The sequence below is a fragment of the Podarcis gaigeae genome, assembly GCF_964106915.1.
Source record: "Podarcis gaigeae genome assembly, chromosome: 6".
NCBI lineage: Eukaryota > Metazoa > Chordata > Lepidosauria > Squamata > Lacertidae > Podarcis > Podarcis gaigeae.
Window position 1 is genome coordinate 68,724,983 of NC_139682.1, and position 25,268 is coordinate 68,750,250.

Sequence of the window (25,268 nt, forward strand, 5' to 3'; positions counted from 1 at the left end):
AAGGTGCCATAGGCTTTGAAGACACTTGAACTCAGGACCCAAGGGAGAAATGTGCTAAGAGAAAGGTACGCTTGGCAAATCCAAACTCCCACCTGGAAACCAATGTTCCCACTGTGGAAGGACGTGTGGATCCAAAATTGGCCTCTATAGTCACTTACAGACTCATTATTAAAACTGTGTTTATGGAAGACAATCTTACTTGGCTATGAGTGATTGCCAAAGAAGAAGAAGAAGAAGAAGAAGAAGAAGAAGAAGAAGAAGAAGAAGAAGAAGAAGATACAAAGTTCCTTTTGCTGCAATGGCACAAGCTTTTCTTTTCTTTTTACTGAGGATTGCTGAAGCAACTCCATAGGACCAGGTTATTCACATCCATTAACATATTGGAGTTAATGACCCCCTCTTGCTGTAGTTTAAGCTCCAGAGACTTTAGCCGAAAGAGTTTGTAGCATGAAGAGCATCGTCCTCTAGAAGAACAGATTGTGGTGTAAACAGCTTGTGATGTATATGGTCTTCTGCCAAAGTGGGAGTCATTGCTTGTCCCCATGTTCTTGTTTGCATGACCCTCCGCACAAGAATGAAGATATATAGCATTCTGTCTCCCTCGCCAGGTGGGAAGCAGGTGGTGTGCCTCGGCCATATGGGGTGACAGCAGCATCTCTCAATTAATACTTGAAAATGAATAAATAGAATGTTTTAATAAATGTTTCAGTAGTTCTAATAGAAAGAAAAAAAGGCTTTAAGAAGCTATTATGTCTGGGGCTCTTTTGTTACAGTGGAATTGAAATGACTCCCTTCCATTTGTATTTGTTTTTGTGAGCTTTCTGCTCCCCTGTTATTCAGCCTTCATGACAAACATATTCACACTGTTTTTGGCACTGTTCTCGGAGTCATCTTCCTCCTTCTTTGCTGTCATGCTCCTCAGCTTCATTTGCCCACGCTTCAAGTTAATCCAACTGGCCTGTCACATTTTGTCCATAGCATGGCAATGTTACTACATGGAAGATACATCACAGATCTTCATCAACAAAATTATTGTTGCTGCCACGGCCGGAAGGCGTGAACATTCTTGTGGAAATTGAAGTAAGGCCCAAAACATGTTGCTGTTTGAGGTGGAGCAACAAATGGCACACACAGAGAGAGGGGGGGGGCCTTCCACAAATAATCCTGGGAACTGTAGTTTGCAAAGGATGCAGAAAGATTAATTAATTAATATATGAACATTATGTGAATATTAATATATCCTGCTGCTTCCCTTCTCCCAGCCTCCAGTGCAACTGAAGCTGAAAGAGCAGCACCAGTGAGAGGTGTGCAGTGGCAGCAAAGCAGGAAGGTTGCTGGGCAGATGCCCTGGCTTGTCCTGCCTGTTCCTCTGAGGCTCACCTACCTACCTCCACTTGCCTGCCTGGGCCATCTGCCTGCTGTTCTGTGGTCATGCTGCAGTTCACATGACTGTCTATTGTCAGCCATGAAAACTGCAGCGTGACAACATCCTTACATTTACATGTATATAGGAGGAAAACTGTGGCCCTGGTATAAATCCATTACTCACACCTCATGTCTTCATGGGTGTGGCAGTAAACACTGGAGTGACCTCCAGCAAACACAGCTGCTGCCTAAAATGGAAAATAGGTCTGGGACTCCTTAAACTGTCCCAAGAATTCCCTCCCTGATTTGTATATCAGTAATATACATGCGTGAATCCTTGTGATGCATTTTTGTGTGGGTCAGGGAAAGGACAAAAGTAGTTTGAAAGAAAAGTAGGGAACAATATAAAATATTATTATTATTGAATAAACACACATTTTTGTATGAATTTCCCCACTGAATGAGTCATGATGGATGAAATAAAATGGCAGGGGGCAGCCTGAAGATGTAATGTGAGAGAGGGAAAATTGCTTAGGGAGTATCTGAGATATCACTAGTTGCTAACTCAGAAGCTCCTCTGTTTAGTGTCTAACAAGATATCCTGGTTTGCTCTAACAAGTACTCTGTAGAAACCACCATACCTGCATCTACAGGAGCCTTGTCTCATATAGGTCATTTAAAACGGAACTTGGCAAAGGATTGAAACAATAATCTTTTTAAAAAATGCCACAGGGAATATTGCTATATTAGCAAAGAAATGCACTAAATGACCTATAAGGGATTTTCCATCTCTAACTTCTGTTACTAGAGCTGTATTGTTGCTTTATAATGTAGTTTTCAAGTACAATCTGGTCCCTATAGAAAAATAATTAATGGAAACAAGTATGAGCTCTGGAGCAATATGTTATTGTTAACATTAATCTTCAAGTGAAAGGAAAATAGTATTAGCTTGTTTGTAAAGAAAATCTTTAAAAAAGGAGAAAGAAAATTTAAAGCCACATGTCTTTAAAATGAATTTTCAAGGTAACCCCTACTGTGGTGTTAATAAAATGGGGTGCCTGGGATGAAGTGCCCTCTTTTCCTTGCAGAGAATGTTAACAGTGGGTGAAACCAATAAGATGGTGAGAGAAGAGGGCTGAACCAGATGGTACAGCCCTAACCGTAACCAGAGAAAACTTTGTTTATTTTTATTTCAGAAGATTTTTATTTCAGAAGATTTCCATACTGATTGACTGTAAGCAAAACAAAGTGGTTTACAAAAAGGAAGGCGGAACCATTTGCACTGTATCCTTTCATGTCATGGCACACCAACCCAATATGATGGGACTCGCAGAAGATTGCAGCTTCTTTTTCCATTACTATAGAAGCCGTAAGACGAGGTTGGTTTCAATGACTCCTGTCCTCCCACAGGACATCAGTCATTTGCACAAGTGAGCAAGCAGCAGTGATGTCTACATGATCACAACGATGGTGCTGCATCTGGGCAGCAACTGATGTGACCCAGCCTTCAGGGAGGAATGGAGCCAAAGTCTCACTTGGGGACAGGACTGCAGCTGTTTTTGAATACAGAAGGCCCAAATTTCAATTCCTGGCATCTAAACATAGGAGCGGTGCCTGAAACCCTGGAGATTTTTTTGCTAGTCAGAGTAGACAATTCTGAGGTACGTAGAACATTGGTCTGACTTGCTGGAAGTTCCTATGTTTGTAAGTTATTGGTTCATGTGTTCTGGCTTCAGAGTTGTCAGCAATCCTGGGTTTGTTTCTTTAAATCACGACCCCCCCCCCCCCCATTCTGAAAGACATTTACAGGAAGAAGTGTGCTTTTGATCCAAAACATCAAGAGAAGGAACAGAGGAGGGGGGGGGGGCTCTCAATAATTTAAGGCAGTCTCCTCATTTGATAACCATTCTCTCTCTAATCTCTTGAACTCCAGGACCAGAGAGTTTGAGCAAGGCACTGGCACCAAGTCAGGAAATGAGACATCTGCAGTGGGGCGGGGGAGGGGGGCAGGGGCTGGAATCCAGAAGGCAGACTATTAACCAAGCCATATTTTCCATAGAAACTGGTTTCTCTGCTCTTCTGAAATGCAGAATTTGGGGGGGGGGGGAATGGCATTAAGCTGCTACGACATGTCTCTGCCCACAAGGAATGTGCACACTGCTCAGAAAGAAATTTGACCATTGTTAATTCATAGTTCTCTTTCCACCGTACTGGGAAACTAGAAAAGCCAGGGTCCCATTAAAAATTGTTTCAGGACAACAGCAAGAGAAACAGAATCAAAAATGCTTCTGTGAAAAAATGCCCCCCCCAAAAAAAAAACCCCATCATACCAAACCTATTTGCACCCTTCTTAAATTTCCCCCCTGTCTCTTCTGAGGCCAGGTAACCTCTTTTTTCCCTTCTCCATGGGCATGCTTAACTGATTCAATAAGTAATAGAGGCCACCTGCTTTAAAAGTCTGCTGTGCTAAGAATCTCCATCTGCCTTCTCAGAAAACCTGGTAAACCCGGGAGACAGGATTTCTCATTATCTCTTCAGAGCTTTTCTGTTCCAGATTCCACACACAAAAAAGGTATTCAGAATCAGGGTATCTCCAAAAAGTGAAGGGGTTTCTTTGTTTCCTCCTTCAGAGTCAGCACGGGATTTCCAGACCACCACCTGAGTGACTCAGGATCCCGGCAGAAGCACCTCCCTCAGTATGAGGGTGAAGTCTCCTGAATCAAAAGTAGTCCACCAGCAACTTTCTTCCCGATCATAATTTTCCTCTCTTTTTTTCATTCCTATTAAGCTGCATGACATCCTTGTAGCTACTGCTTGAATAAAAGAAGTGTTATCCTCATTTTCAACATGACCTAGCAGCCGGGGGGGGGGGGGGAACGGTACCAGCATCCAAGGAATGGCAGCTATTCAGTACTGATCAGTAGCACCTTTATGGGCGAGGGTGTGAGAACAGATAACATTTCACAAGCATCTTTCAGAGACAGAGAGCAAGGCAGAGCAGCTATATCTCTGGTTTAACAACACATTTCCTTGATGGAGTGTGTAAGAACCATATTAAAATACTGTTGCATTATATTTGACTCATGCTGATCCTAAGCATGCTAGCCACAAACTATATGGGCCACTGGATCATTCTAAAAGAAGGCACAGGATTGAAGAGTCAAATGCACCTTTCTATATCGCAGAGGAAGAAAGTCCAAATTGGCATAGCTTTCTTCCCTAGGCAGGAAACTGCCACTAACATATGGACAATGGGTGGTTTTCTGGCAATACGCTTCTTGTTTCTGAAGCTCCTACAATAATCTTCAAGGAGGCCAGAAGGCTGAAGGTGGATTGATTCTTGTCCTTGGGCTACTGGCTGCCAGCTGCCACCCCAGACATTCAGGCAAATCAAATCCTGCCCATTGTGTTATTTCCAATTAAACACAATTAGAGGCGAAGCCTGAGAAATCCATTCACGGGTTCCTGGCATCTCAGCATGCGGATCTCAGATCAATGAACTAAAGCGACCTGATTACAGTCCAACATCACAAAGTCATGAATGAGGAACTTTGCAGATAGTCACTGGGTTCAATCCCGGCTTTTCCCACAGCAAATGGAAGGGTGCTTTCCATTTGTGGAGGGAACCAGGAACCAACACAGTCTCACTGGTAGAGGATGGTGCGGTGTGGTGATTTTGATCAGACCCCTCTTCCCCCCTTCGGCCCATAGCACCACCTACACACCATTCCAGAAAGTTCTCCAACCTTCTGAAGTGGCATTTTGGGGTGGGATGTGGAACAGAGGGAGCTGCAGAACTCCTTGGATCAGTACCCAATATCATTTGAATGCATGTTCATGTTAATTTACCTGCTTTATATGCAGGGACATGTTTTATTTTATTCATAAAACTTTGTGCAAGACTGAAATGCACCTCAGACATTAAAGAACGAAACTCTGCAATAAAGGCGCAGAGATGACAGGCATATGAAGACAAAGAAAGGAAAGCTATTTTACATATAAAGAAAGGAATGGAACTAAAATGACTTCAGACATGTCTGTTTCTATTTCATAACGTTTGTCCTGGAGCTTTAGAAGAAGAAGATGAAGAAGAAACTATTACAGAAAGGGGCCATTGGAGAAGAGCAAACCTTGAAACCTTTGAGGCCTCCGATTCCTAGCAGAAAGCCCTGCACTGAGATTGTGTTTTAATGAAAAACAAGCACTGGGGGTATTAAACACACCCAGCATCCCAATACGGACTCCACATGTATCTCTCTTTAACATTGACATTTCCTGAATTAAATCTTCCCTGTAGCAAAGAAACAGGGACGGAGGGGGGAGCTATGAGGAGCTTTCAGCAAGGCTTCACAGCTGGCTCCGAATGAGTTGCAAGAATGACACGTTCCTAAAGAATGTTTGACGAGGTGAGCTGGAAAGGAGGTGGAAGAGTGAAGTCAAATGTGCACTGCTGCCTTCTCTTTCCAAAGCAGAGCCAATGTTTTCTCTGCCAGAGCACATGCCTAGATGCCAAGGGCCACATAGCTTGGGGGCAGCGCAACTCCCACCATGTCCTGAACCCACAAGAGCTTAAGCTCTGGTGGGGGGCAATGGTGCACATGTAAACCCCACCTTCCAATGTCCCCACATGCAACCAACCCCATGTGCATTTATTCCAACCAGGGATGGGGGGGGCGGATTTGAGTAAGCTTGCTTTGGGGGGGCAAGCCTATGAAACAGACACTTTCTGAAACAGGAGACGAACTGAAACACAGCCATCCTTCAGAGTTCACCCTTCAAGCTGCACACATAAGGGCAGCTAGGACTGGAACAATGAGAAACTGGGAGAACCGAAATTGACAAGATGAATCCATCCCTGACACCAACCTTCCCATCCTCAGTTGGGAATGTCTTCAAGGGGCTTTTGGCTGAACATCAGTAGAAAGCCTGCACCATGTTTTGGAGTCCTTTGCCGCATGGAGAGCTCTCTTTGTGTCCAAGCAATCATGAAGCCACTCAGTGTGGGAAGGTCAGGGGGTGAGTAGGTAAGACCAATGCATATAGGAACCTTTGTATGTTCCCCTGCCCTCCTTCACAGTTTGAACATTCCTGAGTTCAGGCGAAAGCCTGGATACACCTGCAGACACCACTGTTACTGCAAAAAAAAATGAAAGTTGGTTAAGAAATCTTCTTTTCGTTTTAAACTGTTTTGCAATAACAGTCACGCCATGATGTCATGTCACCACCAAAGGATGGCTCTTGGAATGCTTTCTCTAGATGCACACATGTGAACAGTGTTCGGTCACCCACACAGTTTTCTAACAGTTAATAACCCGATGTCACCTCAAAAGCAATGTGCTGACATGGAGTCATAGCACGCCCCGAACTATCAGTCGCCAAGGGCAGATTGATTGGGTTTTTAAAAAGCAATTGATATGCATGCATGTATGAACCAGTCTTTAGTGTCCTTTTCACATTTCTTTGACTGACCCAGAAATTAAAATGCATGTTGGATAAAGAGAGAGAAAAGAGTTTTTTTTGTGGGGGGGGGTGTTTGCTGCTGATATGAATTGCTATAAAAACCAAGGGGATATCTCTTTAGCTTAGCACGCAAATGTGGGAGAGCTGGCCTGGTACATTATGCTGTTTCATAGTGGATGTATCCAAAAGATTCCCACATGGCCATTCAAATACTACACTGCTCATGATTTTCCCAATGCAACAATTAAGCCCTGAAAAATACAATATTTGACGCAAGCCCTGGCAAGAATAATGAGTTGAAATGAGAATAATGAGCTATGTTAGAGGCTATTTTTGAGGAATGGTATGGTAGGAGAGGGACTGTGGCTCAGCAGTCGAGTGCTTGCTCTGCATGCAAAGGATCCCTGGTTTAATTCCAACTATCTCTAGGTAGGGCTGGGGAAAGACTCTTACCTGAAGCCCTGGAGAATCATCAATGTCAACATTACTGACCTTGATGGCCAGTGACTTAGTATAAGTTAATATCTCTTTTCTCCAATAGCCACTTCAATAGCCACAAAGAATTACTGAAGGCAATAGGCGGAGTGTCTGCTCTCCTCCACTTCCCAAAAATAAGCAGAGGAAGGGTCTTAATTTTTATCCATAATTCTTGTATTTACTTATCCACTCCCTCCCCCGTTTTTTAATTCTTCAACACAGTTCACTCAAGCCTTGGAGATATAATCACTTGATGAACGGTAGTGTAAAAAGACACAGCTTCCTCCTTCCTCCTCAGCCAGAGCGAACATTTATTCAACTAGGCAACCCTTGCTGGCTTGACGTTTTATCAAACGGTCACAGCATAGCAAATGGCAGTGTGCAATATGAATGATTAAACCTTTCTAATTATTTCAGGGTTTACCATATCCTGCCCATCTAAGCCTGCTTTAATTGAAGGACAAAAAAGATCTCTAGTTGATAATATATAGTCTTCAATTGGCAGATAATTATCATACTCCATTCTGGGGAGAGTTCTTTGTAAATCTCAGCATATGTCTTTATGTTAAACAATTAAACTACATCTGGATACAGAGAGCAGATCAGCTCATCCCTTGGTGGGCTATGTAAAGAAATGGATTCATTGGTCGGACGACCTGAAAAAGGAGAGGAGAGAGAGAGAGAGAGAGAGAGAGAGAGAGAGAGAGAGAGAGAGAGAGAGAGATAACCTTGGATGGAAGAGAATTTGGAGATTAAAAAATGAGCAGGTGTTTGGAAGCAAATTCCCATAATGAAATACGTAGTTTTAAACTGACAAGGGCATTTAAGCAATAATGAGGAGATGTCATACATTTTATGCAAAAGCACCGGAGGGAAAGACTTTGCTACATGAAATCATAGGCGCACTGAGATTCTCCAAACTTAAGCATGTAGCCTCAGGGCCTCTGCATTCAGCATAGTTTCCCCTGGAAGTACAGTGGCCCTGGAACTGGAAGGAAATACTTAGGACTTGTACAGGGGTGAGACTTTGCTGTTTTCAAAAGTCACTTTTGGGTTCCAAGGCTTATATCTGCCTCCTCTTCGGGTTGGAATAAGTGAGCTTATTCCCCAGCCACATGCCCACCAAGTGTCCCGATTTTGCAGGGACAGCCCCAGAATTACAAAAGCCATCCCAGATATGATCCTGAAATGCCCCTAATTTCATCCACCATTGCTGCTGCATAGCTCAAGGCAGAAGATGACCTGTCACTTGTCCTGAGTGACAGTGGCAGTGGAGGTGGCAGAGAGGGAACATTCCAGTATCATTTTACATGAGCATATCATCCCAGTTATCTTTATAATTTCCATCTGTTCCCATATCTTTCCAACCAGTTTCTCAGCATCCAACTCTGCTTCCAAAGTTTAGTGAACAGTATCCTTGCTATACAGTAGTTAACAGATGCAATACCTTTGTTTGATGCATTTTGATATTCCAATTACTTTGGAAGGCATAATCAAGACTCTGCATTTATCTGAACCTGGGACGTTCCTTTAATCATTGTTATTACCATTTGCCAGTATGCTTTAGCCCTCTTACAACCCTTTGTTCTCATGGCATATCCAACATTTTTCGTTTCCTATTTTATTTATCTTTTTATTCTTCAGTGGGGTCCAGTACTGTCATTTTTATGCAGTTCTCCTTGCATTACACTGCTGTCAAAAAGTTTGAACCCTTCTTGAATAAGAAATCCCACCCTTCCCTTTGTATCTCATATTGCATACTTTTGTTCCATTTTATCTTATAATTATACACTGTTTTACTGTGTTCCTCCCTCCCCTGCAATAGTTCCGTAGATTTATGAAATCTTCCGTTTTGGGGGTTTTTCCCTGTAACAACATCTCAAACTCTGCCTTCTCTTCCCAAATCTCTTGATTATTTATCATTTGATTCACAAAGGATCTAATTTGTTGCTATTGATAAATAGATGGCACTTTCTATAATTTTTCTTTCACGTTCTCAAAGGTTTGTATACGCTTCCAATCCTGAAAGCATTCTAGCTTATTTTCGTTCCACAGTTGGAAATTTCCCAATCTTCCCTCTGAGTTAAATCTTTCATCGTCTGTAACAAAGCTAACAAGGAGGTTTTGGGCTGATAAAACTTCCTTATAACAGTTCCAGGTTTCCAAACAGATGTTTATTTCACACATTATCTTTTCCCATTCTGCCACCACCACTTTCGATCTAGGTACTAACCAAGTCTGTTTCTTTTCCCAAAAAATGAATGGTTTTTACTTAAGGGTTCAGAAATACAGCAAGCAGTTTCTAAGAAAATCATTTTAGGGGGGCGGGGACTGATTTTGCAATCAAGTGGTTACCCATAGGAGCAAATTAAGAAACAAACAGATGCATTGAGCTGTATTCTAGACAGTTAGGTTTCTGGGTCTGAACCAATTCAGAAATGTAAATAAAGTTTTGGGGAGCACATTCATTTTTATGATGTTTATTTTCTCAAGCAGTTAACCAGACACTTGTATAGGTTCCTTCCTATTTGCCCAGACATTGTAGATGACATTGTATTTGGATTTTCCCCTTACTCTGCTCTTTCATTTTAAAAATTGCCTCTTTTGCTACGTATATTGTCATGCATATTTATTGCATATTTATATTGAGTGATATCCCGCTAAGTCAGCTGTTCTCAACCTGTGGGTCCCCAGATGTTGTTGGACTACAACATCCATCACCCCTGAGCTCTGGCCTTGCTAGCTAGGGGTGATGGGAGTTGTAGTTCAACAACATCTGGGGACCCACAGGTTGAGAAAGGCTGTGCTAAGTTATACTCCCTGGAGTTGGCCCGCCGAAATCAATGCATGTACATCCATAGATCTCAATGTGTCTACTCTGAGTTTGGCTTATGTTGGATTACTACCCATTAAATGTATAAGTTACAGGAACAGTTTCCCCAAACCTTTAAGAAATACTTTTTAAAAATAAAGACTTCTGCTCTAAACTAGTCTATGAGCTGATACACAGAGCAGTTCAGCACTTGATGGCTGAAGAAGAAAAAATAGTGACTCACTATTTTGTCAGTGAATCACCACTGATCAAATACAATAAACAGAACTTTCTTATTATCTTGTGTCAACTCAGCCACAATGCTTTTCCATGTATGTCACCCACAGATTTAGCTGCATATGATTCAAGTCTTGAATTATCAAGTAATGAAGAAAGGTCATAGGCATAAACATTTGAACTTGCCTGTTCCCTAAAGAGCATTTGGATACTCCTCACTGTCCGACTCTGTTGGAAGAATATAAAAGAGGCATTTCTCATCTGATAAGAGACAGGTGCTTTTTTAAAAGAGTTTCAGATCTAATGAAGTACTTCAGAAAGAAGGCAATAAATAAGAGAAAGAATAGAATGACAGTGTGACAGGGGAAAGGAAGGAAGGAAGGGACCTATGTGGAATAAATGAAAAATGTTTTTGAGCAGGTTTTAATTCACACATTCGGGAGAAAAGAATATCACATCAGCATTGTATGTTCTTAATATAATAATGCTGGCAGTAAATGATGGAATACCCTGGAGACAGAAAAGGCAGCAACACAACAATAGATGCTTTAAAAAATACTCAAAATGCATTGTTGTTGCCAGTGTTTGGTAGCGTTTCATACTATTTTAGTAATACCGAACAGTACAGAATATATCGTTATGGTCACCTGAAGATCTCTCTAACCAGTTTTGAACCTAGTGTTAAAGTAATGAACCATTTTCTGTGTTTAGAATAAAAGCCCATTTGTTCATGTAGTAAGTACCACATAAGATGAGGTGTGTTCCCCCCCTTTTAAATGTATATTTAAAAAGAAGAGGAGGGGAAGGGAGACAAATTCTATAAACATGAACAGACAGGCAAAATGGTTTCAAAAAGTTTGGTAGAGGGAAAATCGGCAATAACTGCTGTTGATGTTTTGCATGCTGTGAAAGAGAAGCAGGCAGAGAAGCAACTAAACCATTTTGATGCCTGAGCTGCCACACCCACCCATCTTGCATGCAGCTACTTGCTCACTGAACACAGGCCCCTAAATTCCCCAACGACATCAGCAATACAGTGGTGCCTCGCAAGACGAAATTAATTTGTTCTGCGAGTTTCTTCGTCTTGCGGATTTTTCGTCTTGCGAAGCACAGATGCACCCTGGTATTAACGGTTTTAAGAAAACGGAAACAAACTCGCAAGACGTTTCGTCTTGCGAAGCAAGCCCATAGGGAAAATCGTCTTGCGAAGCAACTCAAAAAACGAAAAACCCTTTCGTCTTGCGCGTTTTTCGTCTTGCGAGGCATTCGTCTTGCAAGGTACCACTGTATATTTGCTGGGATAATCTCTAAGGCTTCTCCCTATGCAGCTTGACCTCAGTCTGTGGACACAGGGTTGCCATACGTCCAGGAAAACCCGGACATGTCCTTTTTGGGGGCAGATATTTACATTTAAAAGGAAATCTGGGTTTTTGGAGTTTATATTATTTTATTGGGGGGCTTGGGGGGGCTCACAAATGCTTGGGAAGGCACTGTGTGAAGCTGTTGCAGCGAAGATCTAATGGGAGCTGGGGTCCTGCCTCCGGCTCAGGCTGACAGCAGCTCAGGCTCGGGCAGCTTGGGCTTGGGCTTGGGCGGCCACTGCCTGCCCAAGCTGGGGAAATAGGCGCACCCATGGCCACGCACCTCCTTCCCCAGCTCAGGCTGGCAGCAGCTTGGGCTGTCCTCTTTTTTGCTCTTCAGGATATGGCTGTTGGCATGCAGCCAAGGAAACGGGGGCAATTGTCTGGCCCCCAGCTGGCTCCAGCCCATTGGCCGGTGTGCCAGACGAACTCCAGTCCTTGGTGCAGCATGAATCTGAGACCCCAGCTTCAGAAGCTAGGACATGCTACTCAGCAGAGTAAACGCTATGCAACAGAAGTGGCAGGAGAGACCGTGTGAGCATATTTACAAGCAGTTTATTCAGAGTACATCAGGACAAAAGGAAACATGTCTGATCTCCTTCATGTCCAAAGCAAGACGGCTAAAGCAAAAGCTATACACAAACGGAAGTTCCCAGCAAGCTGTGCTGGAGTGTAAACAGGCATGTGACATGCAACAATCCACACGTCTGTTCTTAAGGTGGAACGGAATATCCCAACAATGGCAACCCTACCATTGCTGAAAACTGCAGGAAGGGAGAGTACGGTTGCACTCAGATCCTGTTTATTAGCTTCCTGTTTATTAGTTTAAAAGCTTGGCTACTTTGTGAACAGGGTCCTAGATTTGATGGGCAACCGGCCTGATCCAGGAGGCTACACAAGTTTTGGGAAAGTCATGCTGTATCATTTCCAATCAGTACATATCCCTGAAATCCCATAATTTATTTCCTTACATTGCATTATAGCCCCAACAGACAGCAGTAATGTGGTACTGCCAGGGAAGCATTACAGAACAACTTTTAAAGCAGAATAAATCTACCACCAATGCAGTATTATTGCATTAAGGACCTGTTACAGAATATACCTGCAATAAAACACCAGTCTGGAGGGGTCCTGCCAGGCCACAGAGCACCACTAGTGGTTTGGTGTGGCATGGGCTCATGGAGTGCACTTGTTCTAGCCTTGTGAGCCCATGGGAGCTCTGGTAGTGTAGTGCAGTGGGGAGGGTGTGTTCATTCCAAGGCCCTTCTCAATCTACCACTTGAGCCAAAAGGCCCAGCTTGACACCTGGTAGGACCAGCCCTGGTGGGGAAAGATGAACAATGTTGTTCTAGGCTTTCAGCAAATGTCAAAGCCAAGATGTAGACAAAGGGTATCTTAATTTGAGCAGAATATATGCAATAAGAATTTAGGGGGGAATAATAAGGTGCATATCATGTTCTCCTGATGGACTAGCTCCTACTATTTTTATTTAGTATGGTGATATTCAGAATCCGATCCAACAGCTCCTACAATGAGTCATTAAAATTGTATAGCAAAATATTCCCTGGCAAGCAATTTTTTTTAGATTCACAAATCAATAATCTAATAAACCATAATGGCTTCTTCAACCCTAAGCCATTATTATCCTTTGTCAAACTCCATGCGCTATTAATCTAAGATACTCACTGCAGCCATTATGTCTACAGTGCCAGTGAATGGTGAGAGAATTTTCGATACTGAGAGGGGTGGACTCCATACTATGTTTTTGAGATGTGAACTCCACAGAGCAGCAGCAACTATGGTCACCAAAATAAAAGCTCTCCTGGTTTTATTTCAGGAAAACACAGTCTAAAAACCCAGTCCACAGTTTCATATTTGAAAAGTAAAATACAGCAATTCAACTCACCTTTTATTAAATGATTACAATAATTCCAGCTCATCTAGCACTTTCTTTAGCATTACAGAACCTCATTATCCATCAATATAGGTTAAACATTTGCAAAAACTGTTTCAATAATTAAAGCCTGCAGAGACTCGAGTATAATAAAGATTCAAAGGAGAAAAAAGTGCACTTTGAACTCACTCAAAGAACTCGCAAACGTACTTAATGGATTATTTTCATGTTTTGGATATAAAATTAACTTTCCATCTTAATACACGGTTTGCCAAATTTTAGCTCGGGGTGATGTTTTACAACTAAGTTATAAAACTCTTGACTATGCCAAAGGGAATTATTTTGGAAATGCTCACAGGCGTTTGGATGGTGCTTCTATTGTGTTTTCAATGGTAACCAATATTCCAAAAATGCAAAGCAAAGCATGTTTACTAAACTACCAAAGGCAAAGCTATGGGCACTTTTGGCAGAACCAAAATTGTGCCTAAAGTAAAATTTGAGGGTTCTTTCTGAGGGGATGTTTCCGAGAAATTTCATGAAAAACTAAAGGTGTTTTGGATCGGATGACTGGCCATCTGAGACAGAGGTTTCTACCATTACCTATGGCTAGCAATAGGCAATCCCTAAGAAATTGGCTCAAAGTGACCAGTTTCAATGTGTATGTGACATCTATGTGTGCAGAAGATCAAATGTGGGGGAAGCTTCCTGGTGGAGAATGGGGTGTCCCTATTTTCATCTGAAAAATGTTGGAAATGTATGGGACCTTATTTCTGTTAAAAGCCCACCCCCTCATGAATATTCAGGAAGAATATTCGGGAAGAATATTCGCGGAGAATATTGCCCTAAAAGGCCAATTCAGTCAGCGCTGTCTTAAAATGCTTCCCCAAATGCTCATGGTAGGAGCGAATTTCTAAACAGTATCACTTCCACACGTTTGCCCAAAATTCTGTTAGGTGGCATTTTCAGATTAACCTGCAAACGTGAAAGAAGTCTCCAGACAGGGACGCCAAGTATAGGGGGCAGAAGGGGCTTCAGTCCCTCCAATATTTGGGGGCAGTGGGCTGTACTCCCAATATTGAGGGGGCTGCCACCCCCTGCCCCCGCCAAGCACCTCTGCCCGGTAGCCCAAGAGCCAGGCCGGGGCTGGATCAAGCAAGTGTGAAAATTGCCTTCCACGTGTCCCTCCCCCACTGCTGGGCAGCATCACGTGACTGAGCACTCTCAATGTGGGGGGCAAGTCGGCACCCCTGTCTCCAATTATGGGCTTTAATGGTATATCAATGTATCCTTTTATGTGCATTTTCCCCCTCAAAACAAACATTGAAATCCGTGGACTGCAGTTCCCATCATTCTTAATCCCTGACCATATTGTCAGGGGTTTATGGGAGATGGAGTCTGGCAGCGTGCGATGGGCTACCAGTTCTTACACCTTTTGATGCACTAAAACTGCATTAACGCCGTAACATTGAGGAAACATTGCAGAATAATGAATAAAGTTGGTCAATGCCCAATTTTACTTCAATTAAATGTTGCACAATGCACTCGCAAAAAAAAATAAAAATCAATCAGCCTAGAGAGGCCTTGTGATCCTCAGATGAAGGTAGTATATCAATTCAATTTTTCAGTTGTCTGCTTCATAAATTAAGTAATTCTAAAGGATTGTCTGAAGTTGTGCCTCTGCTTCTCAAAGTGCTTTGTTTTTGATATATCATATACCTTTGATTGCAAGCTAATCAGGTCCCCTAACCAATGGGTAATAATAATAATAATAATAATAATAATAATAATAATAATGGTTTTATTTACACCCCACCCGTCTGGTTGGGCTGCCCCATTTAACACTTGCAGTCATCCTGTGGGATGAAACAGGCTCACTCTTCACTCCTGCTCCATAAGAAGTTCATGCCAGATTTCTGAAGCAAATATATCAGAGGAAACTTTCAAAAAACACATTTGTCCTCATCAGTATCGTTCAGAGATTTTGTGCAGTTTTCCTAAGAAAACCACCCAAGGCTGTATAGAAATATTGGTATTTTGAAGTCAATTAGTTTGTAGCTCCAATTACCCTGATCGAGCTGGCGCCCTATGTACGCACATCTCTAAGTTGGATGAAGTACCACATGTGTACAAAAGTGTTGCACATAGACCTCTTCAGCTGTATTCAGCTACCATAACTTCGTGGAGATTAGCTGTTTAGACGGGTGCGAAGGCTAGATTGACTATTCTCTTCCGAGAGAAAATTTGATTACTTCAACTATTACTTCTTTGAAAAGGGTCTGTGTCTACATTGTTTAGACTGGGGAGAGAAATGATCAGAACTGCAACTGCTTCTTGCAGAATAATTATATAAGGCCTGAAGTAATGGTGTGGGGTGCTCATTACTTAGTGTGAAACTGATGGAAAATAGTTATCATATACATAGCAGATCTCCCCTCCAAAGTGTAAGCTGAATTCAGTTATTGGGGAAAACAAATGAATACAGGCACAATGTGAAATGTAGGCACAGAGCGCCACTTTCAAAGGAAGTAACTTGCTACAATGGGACGCAGGTGGCGCTGTGGGTTAAAGCCTCAGCGCCTAGGACTTGCCAATCGAAAGGTCGGCGGTTCGAATCCCTGCGGCGGGGTGCGCTCCCGCTGCTCGGTCCCAGCGCCTGCCAACCTAGCAGTTCGAAAGCACCTCCGGGTGCAAGTAGATAAATAGGGACCGCTTACCAGCGGGAAGGTAAACGGCGTTTCCGTGTGCGGCTCTGGCTTGCCAGAGCAGCGATGTCACGCTGGCCACGTGACCCGGAAGTGTCTCCGGACAGCGCTGGCCCCTGGCCTCTTAAGTGAGATGGGCGCACAACCCCAGAGTCTGTCAAGACTGGCCCGTACGGGCAGGGGTACCTTTACCTTTACCTTTAACTTGCTACAAATGACTTCAACAACAGCATCGTACAAAGATGAGTTTGAGCACAAAGATACGTGCAAAAACTTTGCAGTATTAAGTGGATTACTGCTTTATTTTTTATTTTTTTAAAAGAAACACTTTAGAACAAACTTGTCCCCAGATGATTCAATTAATTATGTAAGCAGCGCAATAATTCAAGGCTAATGCAAACGGAGAAATGAAAGTTACAGACAGTTTTTTTCCCCTGTATCAGGGTGACGTGAATGCAGGCAGACTCATTGTAATGCTTCAAGGTTGGCTCATGCACTCTAAACCTCTCTGCAGAATTCATAAAGTTGGCAATCAAGCTAAGAAACTTCTGTCCAGTAGCAGGAGCTGCCAAGCCTTTAGAGCAGCCATTCCAACCGTCACATGGCTGACATTAAAAGCTCTGTGCCTTGGCTCCATTTAACAATACCAATTAGGCTCCTTCCTTTCGCAAGCTCTTGCCCACATTCACCCCATGAAACGAGACACAAGGACTGCTTGTCTTAGTACGATGGCGAGCAATGATTGCAGCCTGGCACAACCACAGTCCGAGTCCAGGGCAAACTTCCACCCCCGCACAAACATTCCCCTCCCCTCTTCCATAGTTGTCCCAAACTCTCTCATCCCCTCACAACTCACCCCATCCTAATATTCCACTTGCAAACAAGAGGGGAATGAAGAAGAGGAAGCCTTTCTCCCCATTGCCTCATGCCCCCTCTGCCGCTGAGAGAAGGACGCTCAAAATAGGTTGCCTAAAGTGGCCAGCTTACTTTGCCCAATGGCAGAGCTGGCCCTGGTGATTAAGTAAATTCTCTAGAACTTTGCTAGGATAATACAGATGAGGTCCTTACTAGGCAGTTGCAATTTGCCTGTGCTGAGTTAAAAGGTAAAGGTAAAGGCGAACCAGAGCAGCACACGGAAACGCCGTTTACCTTCCCGCCAGAGCGGTACCTATTTATCTACTTGCACTTTGACATGCTTTTGAACTGCTAGGTTGGCAGGAGCAGGGACTGAGCAACGGGAGCTCACTCCGTCGTGGGGATTTGAACCGCCGACCTTCTGATCAGCAAGTCCTTGGCTCAGTGGTTTAACCCACAGCACCACTCACGTCCCTTGTGCTGAGTTACCAGTTGCTAAAATGGTTGCCCGTCCAGCATTTCTGCAAAATAGGGTCACCACACAGCTAAGAGAGGGAGAAAAATGTAGAGTCCAGTTGCTATAGTTCCCTGGGCTACCACCAGGAACAATTTATTGCTCTCTCAGCTTCCCAGTGAAACCAATCTGGGAAGGAGGTCTGCTGCCACAACCACTAATTTGCTGTGAGAGCTCCGCTGGGTGTCGTTTCTCTTTCTTAGCATGATATAAATCCTACTAATATTGGCGCTCATTAAAACTGACAGCCCTTCTGGTTTGTCCATGCTATACTCTTCTCATATGCACCCGTTATTATTACTACCTACTAATTATCTTATTATTACGTCTACGTATGGAGTATGCCACATTCATACGTTAAAGAACAGGCTCCGGTTAGAAACAGCTGAGTACGTATAAATGTGAATTGCTTTCGCAAAGCCTGCAACTTACAAAGCCTGGATTTGACCTGGAAGCTGCTGGCAGCCAACTCCTTCCCTAAAAGTGAATGTAGCTCCCACATCCTAAATCAAAGCATGGGCCTGTTTTAACCCAGGGTTTAATACCCCAGCAGGCAGGAGCTCTGCAGCAATGATGTTTTGCCACAGTGGACAGCTGGTCAAATCACTTGCACAGCACAAGGGACATTGCTTCACCCTTTGGGAAGCATCAAGCATAGGGCCTGCAAAACACTTTTTTTTTCTACCCTCCCAATATGTCTGCTTTTTACAGGCATCACTGCATGAAAGATAATTCTCTCACCCAACCAATGTTGGTGAAAAGCACGTTTCTTTCCTGGCTGGGGCTGAGGTGGGGGGGGGAAGAAACCTGTTAAATTTCTCCCTTGCCCAGGTAAATGTTGGAGAAAAGGCGTCTGCCTTCTTTGGCTACACACACACACACACACACACACACACACACACACACAGAGGCAAACTAAGCAGGATTAAAGCCCTGCTCACCCGATGCTCGAGCAAAGGTTAAATCCTGCTGCTTTGGCTATGGATGCCTGTTCCCTATTGGAAACAGGTATCCACAGCCAATGCAGAATTGAAGAATTGATGTCAAAAGAGATGTTAGCTGGTTGACGGGCGGGCATGGTTTGCAGAAATTGAACCCCAAAGCTGGGCTAAGGTGGCAAGACCAGAGGGAAGCATGACTGGTTCGGTCTCACTGGGCTCCTTAGGGGCCCTGTAGGGGTACCACAACTATGGTGCAGAGTGGAAGGCAAGAGGTTGGAGGGGGGAATTTGGCATCACACAGGATGCCACTGAAATTTGAGAAGTTCTGCCATTGACCAGAGGCTCCCCATGGCCGAGTTAGCTGGGCCGACAGCCTTACTCAGCACAAGGCAGCTTCCTATGAGAAGGAAACAACATCTGCAGCAAACCGCACATGCTCCGGTTATGTAATTACTTTTAAAAATTATCCAAGATGAAGTGGGATTCAGAAGGCATGGAACATGAGACAGAGTTAGCCCACAGAACATTAAAGGAGTGGAACAGGCTGAATCCTCCTTCCCCTAAACAAAACTGCTCTTACCGGACAACAAGACCTGCAGTGCTGCCATGACAAAGGCTGATGTAATCAGATCCCCATGGATCTGGCCCCCAGCTAGGTTTAGCGGCCTTAAGACAGCTGTCACCCAGTCACACCAAGAACCTTGTGCAACCGAGTGGTGGTTTTCATGTATTCGGGGAACCGTTAAAGCTTTATGTAAGTACCAAGAGTTATAGCTGGTGTAGCTGAATCCCATGGCGCATGGATTGCACCAAACATAAATGACTGCTCATTTTCTGGGCTCTATACAAGGAAATGAGCGGAGGGTTGTATGTTAAAGAGCCCGATGCTTTGCTGAAAAATCATCTGGATTCCGTACGGGTCACATAGTCTTAATAAATAACAACACATTTTATTTTGGTTTACTAAAAATTAACAGGGCATTTGGGACAGCACTGTTATTGCAAGGGCCTGTTTCCCATTTGCTTTGGCAGTATGATAGCTATGTAAGTGGAAAACAAGGCAGCCAATAGGATTCCTCTCCCCCCCCCCCCCGGCTGTTGGTATTCGAAGAAAACAATGCAGCTGGTAACATTAATGATATCCTATATCCTCAACAGAGATGAAAGAAGTCAAGCAAACTTGTAATGGGTTTAACCATATGAAATAGTCATACTGAGTTGATTAGTTTTGCATCCAGACATAGTAAATCCTTTTCTTTCTTTTCTTTTTTGAAACTATATTCCATTCTGCAATCCAAAAGGTCTGCAAAGCTTCAAGACTTTTCCCCCCACTATGGGTAATGACAGTTTTGTTAATATACTGAGCTCTGTAGCAAAATGTAAAGTTTTCCCCCTCCTTCCCTTTGAGCCAGAAGTGGATCTTGCTGCTTCCATTACATTATTTCAGGGTAATACTCTATTGTTCAAGCACTCTTGGCAACCTCATTCTGCAGACTTGGGTTTTCAGAAGTTTATAATTATAACTCCATTCTGCATTCTTGGTCCAAAAAGAAAGAAAGAAAGAAAATGTAAGAAAAACACTCATTCCAACAGGGTTTAAAATCATTCTCTCCCTCTCAATATATACGGTCCAGTATTTGGAGAATAACAGGGCAATCTTATACATATCTACTTTGAAGAAAGTCTCACTGGGCTCAATGGGGCTTACTCCCAAGTAAGTCTGTATACGGTTGCAGACTAATTTATTTCATCTGACATAGGCAAAACAAAACAGATTTGGGGTGGTTTCTGCCATTCCTTTGTTCTTTTAATGTAATATCTGTAGTGTAATTAAACCCATACCAGAAAAATCAGTTTGACAGATGTTCAGCCTAGCCATCACCCCTTCCCAAACTCATCCCCATTGCTTACCCTGTTACAAAACCTCACTTTCTTCATTCACATTCCACAAACAACTCTCATACAGAATTCCCCTGAGTCTGCAATTTATTGGAGGAGGGGCTGAGAGGGATCTGAGGGGAAATACAAGGAATACTAGCACAGCAAAGCCCAACTTCTTGTCATGTTTTAAAGGCAACAATGGCTGGAAAAAGCACATCCATACCTAAGATGCACTTCTGCTGAGCCTAGTTTGACTTTCTTCAGTAAAATTGATGTTGGGCCCAGGCCCTTAAGAGTCTAATTCTCTTGAGGTTGCACCAGCCCAGATAGAATCATAGGGTTAGAAGTGATCCTGAGGATCATCTAGTCCAATTGGATATGCAGCTGTCCCATATGGGTATCCAACTTGCAAGCTTGGCATTATAGCACCATGCTCTACCAACTGAGCTATCCAAGCAGAACTATGGAAGATTATCTGCACCACGCTTTGAGCTATAAACCATGCAGTCCCATTCAGAAACAAGTCTGTAGTTTTCCATGGGACTTAGTCCCTGCTAAGTAGGAATGGAATCGCAGCCTTCAAGAGTTTCAGCTTGGCTGCAGATGGACTTCCCTCCTCTGATAACGCCACACACATTTAGAATAAAGAGAAAAGAAATGTTCCTCCGGTATGAAAGGAAGATGAGCAAAGGATTTTTAATCCAGCAATAAAAGGAACTGCATCCATTAGCATTAAATAAATAACAAAACACAGCCTCTCAGAAGTCAAAGCATCAATGACCTTGAGGCCTGTGATCATTGCTCAGAATTTGAGAAAAGGGGCATTTCAGTGTGCCTTCACAGTCATGTGTCTGTAAGACAAAAGGAAAGCTCTTGTAACCCAATAGAAGGGTTTATGAGCGCTTTTACTTTATCCTCATTTATTTACAAAATAGCTGCATAAATTTATTGCAGGAGCTGACATGAGCAAATGAAAAGCAAAACTCCCCAAAGGGAATATTTGTTAGGCTCTTTTTTATTATTATTTGGTCTTTATTCCCGTAATCCTTTTGACAATGGGAGAGTATATGATCAAAGACAGTCCTATTTTCCCTTCTTCTACCTTCCAAGATAATAGTAACTTTATTTTCAACAGAATCATTTAATGTAGAATAGTGGGGTGAGGGAGAAGACAAAAGAAACTTTTCACATTACATGGTTAAAAACAAGCCGCAATGGGCTGAGGGAGAGAAAGGCAAAGCTAGACTTCCTAACTATGCACATGACAGACAATTTTCCCAAACCATTTGTCACATTGCTAGCTTGCCTACTTGACACTCATTCATCTTATGGACCTATATCTTACGCCAGAGGAAGAAAAAAGTGCTCAAATTATGTCCAGTTCCTGAACTACCAGGCCTAGCCTACCTCACATGGCTGTTGAGAAGATAAAAAGGGGGAAAGAGTAGACAATGTATACCAGCCTTGAGCTCTTGGGAAGAAAAGCAAGCTACAAAAATGCAGCAAACCACAAATACTCTAAGAATGAGGAATTTCAAAACTCTCCGCAAAACACACAAAGAGAAACATTGTTTGCCAATATCGATAAACCAAAAAGTAACAGCCTATAGTAGGTGTAATGGGATAAGGGGCTGCTCGTGCGTAAGTGTTTAAGCCCTCCAAGCTTTGCCATCAGTTCCTAAACTCTCCCAGTCCGTGGAGCCATGGCTGCATGGCTACCTCAATCGCTGGCAGAATCCGTCAGTGGGCGCTTCCGGAATTTACGCCAACATAAGAGTTCCTTGATGGAAACTCTCCTTCTGGATTCTCTGCGCTGTTCTCACTGGAAACATCTTGGAGCCATTCCTCCGATTGAGTTTCTGCAGGAACTCTCCCTCTCCCCCTACTGGTTCCTTCCTCCGCATCCGAAGGTCTCCTAGCCTCCTTGAGCCCTTCCACCACCTGACTCTCCGATGGCAGTTCCCTGACAGTAGGCATGGCCAAACTTGGCCCTCCAGCTGTTTTGGGACTACAACTCCCATCATCCCTAGCTAACAGGACCAGTGGTCAGGGATGATGAGAATTGTAGTCCCAAAGCAGCTGGAGGGCCAGGTTTGGCCATGCCTGGCATAGAGGAATGTTAACTTGAAGCCATAAATAAGGTGTTTGATGGTGTTATGCTTGTATTTGCAGATTCATTTTGTATCTTATATTTATATAGACAGCAGTGGCTGTATGGAGGACATGGAAAATTGGGGGCAGAGGAGTGGCACTGTTCTGCCATCATATTCTCTCAGCAGGAAGGAAGCATCATTTCAATGGCGTTACCTCCAAGTAAAACATACCAAAGCTAGCTAATTGTGTTTTATACAATAATTGAAATAATATGGACAAAGAGAAAAGTGCTTAAGCAAACCTACCTTAGTACACAAGCAAACTATCCTCTTCTGTTCAGCATCAGGCTAATAGCAGCAATAGCAATCTCCCTCTCCCCCCCCCCCACTGCCGCTGTTCTCAGTGCTTCCCCTTCCTAAGTCCCAGGTGAGGATGGTGAGCAATGGTGATTCAGTGATTCAGCATCCTTAACTGTACCTGTCTAAAAATTCTTAAAACATTGCCTCCACAGTTTGCCTTCTAACTTTCTTTGTAGATTTCTGATTGATTTGCTTTTTTAAAAAAGAAAGAGCTAAGGGTCTGGTGCCCCTGCTGACTTGGGGCACAATACATGTGTACCCAATGTATCCTGCCCTTGGTGGGGCTGAGGATGGATACAGGTAATCTGTATCCATAGTTTAAAAACTATGGAAAGTGTTGCAGGGCAGTCTATAACAGTAATTTCATCAATACCTATAGAACTTTATTTCGAAAGGAGAGGAGAGGGAGAGATTTCAGCCTCACTCACATTTTCATTTTCAGGACACATTGTTAATCCTTCGTTTCCCTCCATGAGCTACATATTGAGTTAGCAAATTTAATAAACTTCTCTACAGACTTGTACAGGGAATCCAGTACCTTAGGGACAAGGGTGCTTGAGGAGAATAGCAGGGGCAGGAAAAGAGAACAATCCCTCTCAAGACATGTGACTTTAACAACATCCAGGCTGTTCTCTCTCTCAAATTTTAAGGGATCATGGCATCTTTGTGGTTTGTGAGGCTTTTGCTTGTTTGCTTAATGTTTGTTTCCACTGCGGTCTGTAATGTGGGAATACAGCAGGGGGTTGTTTATTCTCCTGCCAGCATCCCTGCAGCAACTGAAGGCTTGAATACATATTTCTGTAGTCAAGAAATAACATTTTAAGAAGAAAAACAACATTTTAGCAAACATACAAACACACACACCAGCAACCCACCTTTGATTTAGCAGCTCATTGGATGAGGCTATAAATTGCACTGGTCTACATAGTGAAAATTATGCAGAATTGGATAAAGAGGATTGGAAGACAGGATGCAAACTGTGCTCCCATTTCAATTTACTAATGGTTCAGACCACTCAGTGCATCACCATCAGTGCCAGATTTATGTATAGGCTAAGGCTGAAGCCTAGGGCCTCTAAAGCTAGGGGGCCTCACCACCCCTCCCACTCCCCAGCGGGCAGTCTCCCCCTCCCAAAATTGCAAACCCAAGACTTCATGTGAGGGCAGTACAACTTGTGCCTCTAAATCTAGGGGGGCTCACCAGCCTGCCCGCTCCCCAGTGTCACAGTCTCCCATCTCCCAAAACTGTAAACCCAAGACTTCATACAAGGGCAGGGCAACTCAGGCCCAGCAACTATTAGACTCAGGGCTAGCCAGTGGGGCCCAATTTGAAGCAGTGGGGCGCAACTTGAATTTTTTTTTGTAGGGCCCCAGTTCACAGACAAAGTCTGCAAAATCTTATAGATATAAATAAAATCCATCTAGATTGCCCTGGTGCAGGGGCGTGTTTAGGAGCGGCCCGCAGGGCCTAATTTGGCCCAATTGCTCCAATTGCCTTAAGGTCAGTCCTGATGAGACTGTGCGGAGGTTGGACTGACAAGCCTTCTAGATCCCTGGTGTCACCATTCAGAGTACAGACTCAAGGACTTGTTATGGAAATAAATGGGGGCACTTATTGGAAATCAGTTTTGTCTCCTCTTTCACCCCCCCCAACCCCGAGACAATGAGCCCAGCCACCTTTATTCAAAGTCGCATTAGCACTACACTACAGCATGGCCATAAACCTTTACGTTCAACCGCTGAAATATATACCCAGTATGTAGCAATGGAGATTTATGTTACTGCTTTATGAATGAACAGTGTTTTATGAATGGACTCTGTATTTTATGAATTACCTAAGAGCCACCAATAGGGAGCTCTAGAATCTAACAGCTAACCAATTGGGTACTACCAAACAGCGACCCCTATTGCTGAAAGCAGGTAACCAGCAGGGAATGCTTCAGCTTAGCCTTTGCACTGTTGACTGAACACCCCTACTGTGCAGATGATGGAGAAAGCTCGTAAATTGGATCCCTTCTGGCATCTTGGCCAACTCTATTATGCTGGTGTAAACCGTGGTGCAGCAGAAGCACAGAATAGCATCGAATAAAATCCGCTCATACTCCAGCAACTGATAAAACTTATCAACCAGTTCTTCTAAAGTCTTCCTAATTTATAAAGCTCAAAAATACAGGCCAAAAGAGAGCAGGTATGGGAAGAGTGAGGCATACAATGGGTACCACCAGTGAAAAGACCCTGCTCCGTGTAACTCCTGCCCTGTCATTTGATAGAGTGCCCACTTGCCCTCCTTCTTGGTGTGGAATGCTCTCTATTGGAG